The sequence below is a fragment of the Budorcas taxicolor genome, chromosome 3 (genome assembly GCF_023091745.1).
Source record: "Budorcas taxicolor isolate Tak-1 chromosome 3, Takin1.1, whole genome shotgun sequence".
Lineage (NCBI taxonomy): Eukaryota > Metazoa > Chordata > Mammalia > Artiodactyla > Bovidae > Budorcas > Budorcas taxicolor.
This window is the reverse complement of record NC_068912.1, coordinates 85,491,457-85,502,047: the sequence shown is the minus strand read 5'-3', so window position 1 is coordinate 85,502,047 and position 10,591 is coordinate 85,491,457. Positions and strand designations below refer to the sequence as shown.

General features: G+C 38.1%; 1 pseudogene; it reads right to left on the bottom strand.

Annotated features, from left to right (window-relative positions):
* Positions 1-6,520: 6,520 nt before the first annotated feature.
* On the bottom strand, positions 6,521-10,284 carry LOC128045592 (60S ribosomal protein L4-like; annotated as a pseudogene).
* Between the last annotated feature and the right edge of the window lie 307 nt (positions 10,285-10,591).

Sequence of the window (10,591 nt, the reverse complement as noted above, 5' to 3'; positions counted from 1 at the left end):
GGAGACGGGCCGACAACCAAGCTGTCCAATCAGGAGCCGACACGGAGCCCTTGGACACCAATCACCGCTGAGCCCACGTTTTCTTCCTTATACGAGAGCCCGGCCCGGACTATAAAACCCTTCCCCACCCCTCATACCTCGCAGACTCCGCAGACTCCCTTTACCCCTCAGACTCCCTTTGCTTTGCAGACCCCCTTCGCTCCCTTGCTTACCCGCCCCCGGGAGTTCTGCCCGAGAGCGACCGCCCAATAAAAGGCCCTGATCAATGGTCCATAGGGGTGGCTCCTTCTTCCCGCGGCATTTCTTACACTATCCATGTGCCTTCCTTATTATAAAAGTATTAAATGAAGCCTTGTGAAAAAGGAAAGGAACAAAAAGAAAGGTAGTAAAGATGAGAGTCTCTGGAAAACTCATTGAATGGATGGAAAAAGAATCAGAAATTTGGAAGAGAAAAATAAAACCCTATGAAAAGTCCATTGGGGTTGTTTTATTAAATCTAGAGAAATATTTAATTTTCTGCATGCCACAAACATCATCATTCAAAAAACCCCTCATAATTAAAGAGCAGACTATTTCTTTTTACTTTTTAATAACAGCTTTATTGAGATATAATTCACATACCATAAAATTCAACCCTTTAAAATATACAATTCAATGGTATTTTAGTATGTAAAACCATCACCACTATTGAATTTTAGAACATTTTCATCATGCTCAAAAGAAATCCTATATCTGTTAGCAATCACTGCCCACCCACCTCCTTCCCATCATCAGCCCTTAATCTACTTTCTATGTCTATGAATTTGCCTACTGTAGATACTTTATATAAATGATATCTAGGTTTAGTTTGGGGCTCTTGTTTTTATTTCACTATTCTATATGTCTAAGTACAGTAATATACTATCTTGATTACTGTAGCTTTATAGTAAGTTTTGAAATCAGGAAATGTGAGTCCTCTTAATTTTAGTATTTAAAAAAATATTTTGGATATTCTGGGTCTCTTGCATTTCTATATGAATTTTAGGATCAGCCTCTCAATATCTTCAGAAAAGTCAGTTGGGGTTTTGATAGAGATTGTACAGCATCTGTATATCAATTGTTTTCCAATTTGTGAACAAGAGATGTCTTTTTTGTTTAGGTTTTATTTAATTTCTCTCAAAAACATTTTGCAGTTTTAAGTGTACATGACTTGCACCTCTTGGGTTAATTTTATTCCTAGGCATTTTATTCTTTGTGATTCCATCATAAATGAAGTTGTTTCTTTAATCTCATTTTCAGATTGTTCACTAGCAGTGCTTAGAAAAATAATGAATTTTTTGATATTAACCCTGTATCTTTCAGGATTTATCACTTCTAGTAGTTTTCTTGTGAATTTCTAAAAAATTTCTCTATAAAAGAATTACAAATAGCTTTACTTTTTCCTTTCCACTCTGGATGCATTTTTTTCTTGCCTAATTGCTGCAGCTAGTGGCTTAGTACAATGTAGAATAAAAAGTGAACAACATTATATTGTTCCTAATTGTAGGGAAATTTTCAGTCTTTTATACCATGTTAGGTCAGTGTTTCATAGGTGACCTTAATCAAGTTGAAGAAGTCCCCTTCTTTTTTTTTTTTAATTTTTATTTTTACTTTATTTTACTTTAAAATACTGTATTGGTTTTGCCATACATTGACATGAATCCACCATGGGTGTACATGCGATCCCCATCTCCCTCCCCACAACATCCCTCTGATATGTTGATTGACTTTCATCTTAAAAGAGTATCAAATTTCCCATGTGTACTTGTGAAAAATGTGTTTTACCACTGTTAGTTGAAGGGAAATTTAGGTGCTTATTAGATCTTATTGATTTATAATTTGTACCTTGTTGATCTTCTACCTAGATCTACTATTATTGAAAGTGAACGGCTGCATTCTCTTATTTCTATAGCTGAATTGTCTGTCTCTCACTTCTATTATGTCAGTTTTTGTTTTATGTATTTTGAGGCTCTGTCATTAGGTACATCTTATTTAAAACTTGTTTTATTTCCTTGATAGATTGAACTTATTACTATAAATCATCCTTTAAAACTAGAATAACAATTTTGTCATAAATTTCCTTTTGTCTGATGCCAGGGTCCAGCCCCGGTGGATCCAGGGAATTCGAAGGTGGGGACGGTGTCAGCGTCTTTGGAAAAATACATATTTAATTACAGATATAGCGAGAGATTAGAAACGGATAGTGTAGTAGGAGATAGTGTAGTGGAGAAAAGGAGGCTGAATCCAGATGGGAATTCAGCCAGAGAAACAGGAGCAAGAAAGAAGCGACATGGGAGAATCAGTCTTTCCAGAAACTGATCCATTTTCTTTATTTTTAGGTTTGCTTATATACATTTTGTTACACATAGGGATGAATACAGAGTCACGTGGGGGTTAGCAGTCCTGACCTTTATCAAAATCAGGTGCTTCACATAAAAAGGTCTTAGGTATTTTATGATCCTTTCTTTCTGATAACCAAAAAACTTATTTTTTCCAAGGGTGTTTTTTCTTAAACCAGGCACCACCCTCCAAATAAAGTTACATTCCTATAGGGTGAGGGTGTAGTGAGTTACAATCAAGAAAGGAATTTATTTAACCCAAGGTTAACATGATTAATCTTAAAGGTTAATACTTATTTCTCCTATATGCTTAAAGGTTAATACTTATTTCTCCTATATGTTAGTTATATTCGTTATAAGGGCAGGGAACATGGAGATTTAGCAGCAAACATCAGCCCAACAAATGAAAATCCTTTCACAAATGCTCCTCTTAAGATCTATTTAGTCTTAAGATAGTGATAAATTTACATTTTTACATAGCAAGGACACAGTGATTTATAACAAAGTACAGTGATCTATTACAAAAGAGAAAATTCATTAACTCAAAAAGTCTAGTATTGCTAACCTTAAAAACTACTATATTTCCTTTTCTATATTCCAAGTACATTGATTAATATATTCCCAGGTGCCTAAGGATATGGAGGCCTGGCGGCAATCATTGACTCAACAAGAAGAAAAAGCCCTATGCTAATTAAGACTTTCAAAATACTCCAAAACTCTCTGTGCTATTGAGAGGTAGTAAACAATCATGTGTGTAGTGGCAGGAGTATGGATAATCCTGTCACACAAGCTAGTCTGTCAGCAGAGAGGTTTGACCTGAGACATCCTTGTCCCACCCAGAGCAGGGAATTAGCAGCAATTATTGACACAACAAGTGAAAAACCCTTCACCAATATAATTCCTAACCAACCCACTATACTAATAATTTCTAACTCCCCAAAAGAATTTGCCTTTAGTAAGTCTAAAACATCTCGCGCCTCTCAGGTTGGGAGGATGTAAACAATCACATGTGGCCGGACGAACCTATACAGGTGGGCTAGATAACCTTCAGGGGAGTCCATAAGCTGAAACACTCTTGTCACGCCCAAGAATTTTTATTGCCTTGGAGCTGCACGTTTATTCCTTCTCCGAGAGAAACGGTTATGGGGGAGAGCCCCCCGTAAAGTCAGAGGCATAGGTGAGAGCATAAAACAGACTCTGGTTTTGGGGTTAGATGCTCGGAAACAGGGGGTTTCCTGAGGCTTGATCACGCCTTTGCGTATGCCAAGCCTCCTTCCTCATGACCTTTGCCATGGGTGGAGTTCCTCACGCTGGCCCCTGGCAGTCTGATACTAGTTTAACCACTCCATATCTGTCACTATTTGCATGGCATGTACTTTTCCATTCTTTTACATTCACCCTATTTGTGTCTTTGAATCTAAAACGAGTCTCTTTAAAGGGTGTCTTCGAAGAAAAAATGTGTAGTTATATCATAGTTTTTCCATCTCATCAAGCTCTATATTTTATTTACGTTTGGCATTTTTACATGTGTTATATTTTTTGTTCCTCCTCTGTTTCTCCATTACTGTCTCCTTTTGCATTAAATACATGCTTACACCAATCGATTCCCATGCCGATACCTTTCCTCTATATTTTTTATTTAGTTTATTATTAGTTGCCCTTGAGAACAGGAAAAGACCCTGATGCTGGGAAAGATTGAGGGCAGGAGGAGAAGGGAACGACAGAGGATGAGATGGTTGGATGGTGTCACCGACTTGATGGACATGAGTTTGAGAAAGCTCTGGGAGCTGGTGATGGGCAGGGAAATGTGGTGTGCTGCAGTCCATGGGGCTGTAAAGAGTTGGACATGACTGAGCATCTGAACTGAACTGCCCTTGGGATTATAACTTACATCTTCACTTAAAACAATCAGTTCAGATTATTACTAATTTAATTTCGATAGGATACAAAAAATTTGCTCCACTCTATCACCCTCTTCCTTTGTTCTTTCTTATGCAAATTACATATTTATAGACTTTAAGACTATCAACACAGGTTTACAATTATTTTTTTGTTATTGCCTTTTATTTTAGAGTACAGAAAAGACAAACAAAAACAATTATGCTATTTTACAATGATCTCTTGTCTTCCCATGGCTTGAAGTTACTGTGTATTATTCATTCATTTCAGTCTAATGATTATTTGCCTTCTCTGATATATATATCTTGTAGGGCAAGTATATTAGTGATGAATTCTCTCCACTTTTATTTCTTTGGGAATATGCTAATATCTCTATTTTTGAAGTATAGTTTTATTTAATAGACACGACAATGGCAACCCACTCCAGTACTCTTGCCTGGAAAATCCCATGGATAGAGGAGCTTGGTAGGCTGCAGTCCATGGGGTTGCTAAGAGTTGGACAGGACTGAGCGACTTCACTTTCACTTTTCACTTTCATGCACTGGAGAAGGAAATGGCAACCCACTCCAGTGTTCTTGCCTGGAGAATGCCAGAGACGGTGGAGCCTGGTTGGCTGCCATCTATGGGGTTGCACAGACTCGGACACGACTGAAGCGACTTCGCGGCAGCAGCAGCAGCAGCAGCTTTATTTAATATTGAATTTTTGGTTAACAAAGTATATCAAATATGTCATCTTCCTGCTTTCTGCTTCATGATTTCTGATGAGATATCAGTTGTTAATGTTGAAGATCTCTTACTCATGATAAGTTGCTTTTCCCTTGCCGACTTCAAGATTCTCTTTGTTTTGTCTCTTAACAGCTTGACTATGATGTATCTGGGTATGCATCTCTTTTAATTTACTGTATTTGGAATTAATTGAGCTTCTTGAATGTTCAGAATAATGTTTTTCATCAAATTTGGGACATTTGGGGCCACTTTTTTTCAAAAAAAATTCTTTATGCCTTTATTCTCTCCTTTCCTCTGGGACTCTTACTACATGTTTCTTGGTATGCTTGACTGTATCCCAGTCTCTGAAGCTCTGTTAATTATTCTTTATTGATGATTTTTTTTTCTATTACTCATATTGGATAAGCTCTATTGACTTAATTCACTGGTTCTTTTGTCTGCTCACTCAAGTCTGCTGTTTGGTCTCCATTAATGAATTTTTATTAAAAATTTTTTTTTAGGTTAGGAATATGTTTTTATTGAAGTATGCTTTTTTCTTTTTATTATATACATTTATTTGTTTTAATTGGAGGTTAATTACTTTACAATATGGTATTGGTTTGATTTACAACATGTTCATTTCTTATGCAAAGCAAAGTAATTCATTTATACATATACACATATTCTTTCCAATTATGGTTTATTATGGGATACCAAATATAGTCCCTTATGCTATATGGTAGGAACTTGATGATCCTTTTTACATATGGTAGTTTGTATCTGCTAACCCCAAACTCCTAATTTATCTCTCCTCCACCCTTTGACGACCATGTTTGTTTTTTTCTCTCTATGTCTGTGAGTCTGTTTTTATTTCATAAATGAGCTCATTTGTGTCATATTTTAGTTTCCACTTGTAAGTGAAACCTTATGGTATTTGTCTTTCTCTTTCTGACTTACTTCACATTGTATGATAATCTCTAAGTCCATCCATGTTGCTGCAAATGGCTTTATTTAATTTCCTTTTTATGGCTGAGTGGTATTCCATTGTGTATGTATACTCTATCTTCCTTATCCATTCATCTGTCAATGGACCTTTAGGTTGCTTGCATGTCTTGACTGTTGTAAATAGTGCTGCTAGCAACACTGGAGTACATGTATCCTTTCAAGTAGAGTTTTCTCTGTATATATACCCCAGAGTAGGATTGCAGAGTCATATGATGACTCTATATTTGGTTTTTTAAAGGAACCTTCATACTGCTCTCCATAGTGGCTTCACCAATTTACATTCCCCCCAGTAGTGTGGGAGGATTCCCTTTTCTCCACATCCTCTCCAGCATTTGCTATTTGTAGAATTTTTGATGATAGTGTGAGGTGATGCCTCATTGTATTTTTGATTTGTATTTCTCTAATTAATTTTTAATTTTAATTAATAACTTTTCAATTTCAATATTTCTTTCCTTTGTGTGTGTGTGTGTTTCACATTGCCTCTTTGTTCAGGTCTTCATTCAAAATTAGCTGTCCAAACTGATTTGGCGTTTATGGAATAAACAAATTTCAGTTTATGCAGCAGCCTTCTTTTCCTCTGAGGTGGGTTTCTTTTCTGTGGGCTTCTTTTCAGCTGCTGGTTTCTTGGTCCCTGCAGCCTTTTGTCCCACCACAGGCTTCTTCAGCTTCTTATCGCCAACAGCCTTCTTTTCTTTGTTTCCCACCGCAGGCTTCTTGCCCTGAATCCCCTTCTCCTCTGATTTGGCTTCTAGTGCTGCTGCTGCCTTATCCATGTGGATTTTGTGGTTCTTGGCCTGCTGAAGAATGGTGTTCCGGCACATGGTCTCTGCGTATGGGTTAAGCTTCAACATGATTCTCGGGTTTTGCAGTGGATTCTTCTTCAGGACTCTGCGATGAATCTTCTTGCATGGTGCTCGGAGTGCTCTTTGGATTTCTGGGCTTTTCAAGATTCTTCTGAGGTCTGTATTGAGCATCTTGTGCATGGGGAGGTTGTAGTTACTCTTGAGGGAGGCTGCTTTACACCAAGTGCCATACAGCTCATCTAACTTTCAGAAAGCACTTTCAGTCCAAATGCAGAAACATCCCACATGACCACTAGGAGCAAGTTTCAAAATGTTCAGCTTGCTTACGTTAAGCATAGTAGTTCCAGGGATGTTTCTGAAGGCCTTGATGATACCATTGTCCTCATTATAGATGACGCAGGGTCCCCTGCACTGGATATGGCGATAGTTTCTCATTTTCCCTTTGCCAGCTCTCGTTCGCTGAGAGGCGTAGACATTTTTGATATCATTCCAGGCCTTGAGTTTCTTCAGAAGCAAAACAGCCTCCTTGGTCTTATTGTAGCCTTCAACTTTATCTTCAACCACCAAAGGAAGTTCAGGAACTTCCTCTATACGATGACCTTTAGACATGACCAGTGCTGGTAAGGCTGAGGCAGCCAGTGCAGAGCAGATGGCATATCGCTTCTGCGTTGTATTCACTCTGCGGTGCCAACGTCGCCAGGTCTCAGTTGGTGCAAACATGTGGCCCCCACAGCACATATTTCCAAAACCACCCTGGCCAGAATGGTGAGTCCCGCCACCTCGAGCCCTGGGAATTAGAGCCACAGCTCTGCCAGTACCCCAAGACTCAGCACTGGTTTGACAATCTGCTAATTCACTGACAGCATAGGGCTGTTGTTTTTGTGCAAGTTGATGTGAACAAAGTTAACAGTATCTAGATAAATGGGAGCCTTGAACACAGCAGGCAAAGTGACGTTTTTGCCAGATGACTCCCCCTTTCGGAGTACACTGATATCAGTGGATGAGCACATGGAAGGGAGAGAAGAAGGCCAGGCTCCTCTCAACCTGATGGCTCCCACAGGAAAAGCCAGTTCCAATATTTCTATTAGATTCTTCTTTAAAAATAATTTCTATCTCTTTAATAATAGTCTGTTTGGTTACATATGATTCTCACACCTTATCCTTTAATGCATTAGACATGATTTTCTTTGATTCTTTGAATATATTTAAAGTACCTGACTTAAAAATCTTTATGTCCAATGTCTGGACTTTTCCAGAGATAATTTCCATTGACTGCATTTTTCCCTTTATACATGGGCCACATTTTCCCATTTCTTTGCATGTTTTACACTTTTTTTTTTTAACTGAATATTTTAAGTTCTATAATGTGGCAACTCTGGAAAAGATTTCCTCTTCTTCCTTCCTTTTTGCTCTGTTTTTTGTTTTATTGCTGCTGCTGTTTATTTGTTTAGTGACTTTCCTGGTCTAATTCTGTAAACTTAATATGCTTTTTCATGTATGGTTACTGATATTTCTTTTTGGTTAGATCAATAGTCAGCTAATTATTAAACAGATTTCCTTAATACATGAAATTGACAAGTATCCCAGCCTTGACCTAGGGGCTCTTTATGTGATAGGACATTCCTTTTAAGGATCTGGCAGGAGATTTATAACTCTGTTTTAGGTTTCATGATCTGCTTATACAAAACTTCAAAGTCAATTAGAGGTGATAGATTAGACCTTCTGTGGTCTTTTCTGGGCTTGTAAGCTTCTGAACTCCCAGGAATATATCAGGGCTTTTCAAAGTACTCTTTGGAGATATCCATCAGCATTTTTTTCCTATAATTTGTCAGTCTATTGTTAGTCACAACAGGTTGCTACCAACACAGACAGCTGAACTGCTAAGCAATTACCACTGATAATTTTTTGACAAACATCCTTGAGCTAGGTCTGTTAATACAGAGTAAGCTCTGAATTAGGTAAACTAAAAAACAAACTCTCAGAGTGCAGCCTTTCAGGAGTTGTCAGAGTAAGCCAAATAATAATTTCCTGGATATGTCTTTTTAGGAGTTCTCTGATTCTACCATTGGCTCCTCGGTACTACTTTTCACAGCTACTCATGTTGCAATGCTGTTGGTTTTCAAGACTATTATGGAGCTGAGGAGCTAGGGTTGAAACAGGGAAAGTAAAAGCACCATAAAGCTTGCTGTTCTTACTATAATTCTGTCATTTTCTTGAAATAACACTCATCATATTGTTAATTTACAGAGTGCTGAAAAACTTACTTTTGATCACTTTTACGAGTGTCGTTATTGCTTATTTAAGAACCGTATTTTTGGAGATCTTTATTCACCCATTCTAAAGGTACTACTTTATTTCACTTCAGTTTGGTTCAGTCACTCAGTTGTGCCCGACTCTTTGCTACCCCATGGAGTGCAGCACACCAGGATACCCTGTCCATCACCAACTCCCAGAGTTTGCTCAAACTCATGTCCATCGTGTCAGTGATGCTTGACTCGACCATCTCATCCAACCATCTCATCCTCTGTCATCCCCTTATCTACCTGCCCTCAATCTTTCCCAGCATCAGGGTCTTTTCAAATGAGTCAGTTTTTCATATCAGGTGGCCAAAGTATTGGAGCTTCAGCTTCAGCATCAGTCCTTCCAATAAATATTCAGGACTGATATCCTTTAAGATTGACTGGTTTGATCTTTTTGCAGTTTAAGGGACTCTCAAGAGTCTTCTCCAACACCAGAGTTCAGAAGCATCAATTCTTCAGTGCTCAACCTTCTTTATGTCCCAGTTCTCACCCTTCTTTATGGCCCAGTTCTCACATTCATACATGACTATTGGACAAACCATAGCTTGACTATTGGAAAAACCATAGCTTTGACTATATGGACCTTTGTCGGCAAAGTAATGTCTCTGCTTTTTAATATGCTGTCTAGATTTGTCATAGCTTTTCTTCCAAGGAGCAAGGGTCTTTTAATTTTACAGTGGCAGTCATCAACTGCAGTGATTTTGGAGCCCAATAAAATAATATCTGTCATTGTTTCCCCATCTATTTGCCATGAAGTGATGGGACCGGATGCCATGATCTTTGTTTTTTGAACGTTGAGTTTTAAGCCAGCTTTTTCACCCTCCTCTTTCATTTTCATCAGAGGCTCTTCAGTTCCTCTTCGTTTTCTGCCAAAAGAGTGATGTCATCTGCATGTCTGAGGTTACTGATATTTCTCCTGGGAATCTTGATTCCAGCTTGTGCTTCATCCAGACTGGCATTTCATGTGAGTACTCTGCATATAACTCAAATAAGCAGGGTGGCAATATACAGCCTTGACATACTCCTTTCCTAATGTGGAATATATCTTTTTACTGCATTGCTCTGTTGCAAAATCAATTACTAGATGTGTAGAGTCAAGTATCTATTTGGTTTCTCATGATTGAAATATTCTTAAGTTTATACTTGAGTCCAGCTTTCATTATCTTTTGGATCTAAACTGGGTGATTGGTAAAACATGGGGCCTTCTGAAGACATGTTTGGGAGAACAGAAGCTTGACAGCCTTATTTTCTTCAGCACTTTTTTGTCATCTATGAATTTGGTTGATTCTTCTCAAAACGGGTTTTGCTGTGGTCCATTGTTCCTGAATAACTGGCTTGAGAACCAGAGACAGTTATGGTCTCTAGGATGAAATAACTTTCTCAAATAAAGAAAATCCAGGTAGATCTCTACCTGGATTCTTTCCTTCTCTATCCAGGATAGTACAAACAAAAGTTAAGATATCAGGCCAATGATAGGGCTTCAGTTATTTCAGGGCCGACTTCACTGTCTCTGGTTTTTGCA